Below are 1,119 nucleotides of genomic sequence, written 5' to 3' on the forward strand. Positions count from 1 at the left end.
ATCCTCAAAACTGAGACGGGCTAGGACCCCTGGGTTGTTCGGGCTCAGACCTGGACTTCTATCCCGGTCTTTGAGCCGGTCAGCCTGATATGCTTGGAGCATCGCCATCGCGTGCAATGAAGCAACAGCCCGACCAGCTGCTGCTGCGTATGCCCTGGCATCCGACCTAGAGGACGCAGTTCAAAGTTCCCATGAAAGGGAACTTTGATTGTACATGCTCAATGCTCAGTCATACATGGTTTTCTCAAGACTTAAAAAGCCAGTCCCAAAGGTTTCAATTAGGAAAGCATGAGGCATCCTAGTGTATTCAGTCTAATAGTAAGGACTGATCTCCTGAGTGTTGGATAAGGCCATTGCTGGTAGTATTGCTCTCTCTCTAACTCGGGTTAATTGGGTTTGTCTCAGCTTTTGCCAAAGAGAACAGAGAGGGAGCAGGAAAAATCCCCTTATTGTGAGCTGAAGTTGTTATCCAAGTGTGGAATTCAAATGTGTATTTGTCAGTTCCAGATGCATGCCTTAATATTCCATGTAGGTTTAAAGCAGTGTCAGATATTCAACCCTGAGAGTAGGGCTGCTTGTTGAAGGCCCTTCTTGACCATTTTCGGACTTCATTATTTCTCTGTGTGAGTACACAGAAGCAGGGGCTTAGCCGAGCACAGACCCTTAAGGAATGCCACTTTAAAACCCAACAGAGTAATGTCTTAAATCCATGTGACCCAGCCCTACAAATTACCATCATTTAATGTAAAAGCAACTACTGTACAGTACATGGACCATCAATCTGAAGTTATTTCCTGCCACAACCAATACAAAGCAGGAACAGGTGGATGGGCAGAAATAAAGAGAAACATTTCATATTTATTAGTGGAATAATAACCAGTGTGGTGTGCTGAAGCCTGAAATGTGGTGTGCTCAAATCATAAAAGCATCTGCATGCAGCACTCCACAAACATTGGTAATCTCTCAAAATCATTTCAAAACATATAGTCTGAAATAACCATGTCCAAAGTCTGACTCTGAGCTATGGAAATCCAGATTTATCTTTTTGCAAGGATGGCTCATATTACAGCCAGTTGCACCTCAGCTTCAGCGCACCCACTGAAGGCACACTGAGACTTC

The sequence above is a fragment of the Sinocyclocheilus anshuiensis genome, unplaced genomic scaffold (assembly GCF_001515605.1).
Source record: "Sinocyclocheilus anshuiensis isolate Anshui unplaced genomic scaffold, SAMN03320099.WGS_v1.1 scaffold58, whole genome shotgun sequence".
In the NCBI taxonomy this organism is placed as follows: Eukaryota; Metazoa; Chordata; class Actinopteri; order Cypriniformes; family Cyprinidae; genus Sinocyclocheilus; species Sinocyclocheilus anshuiensis.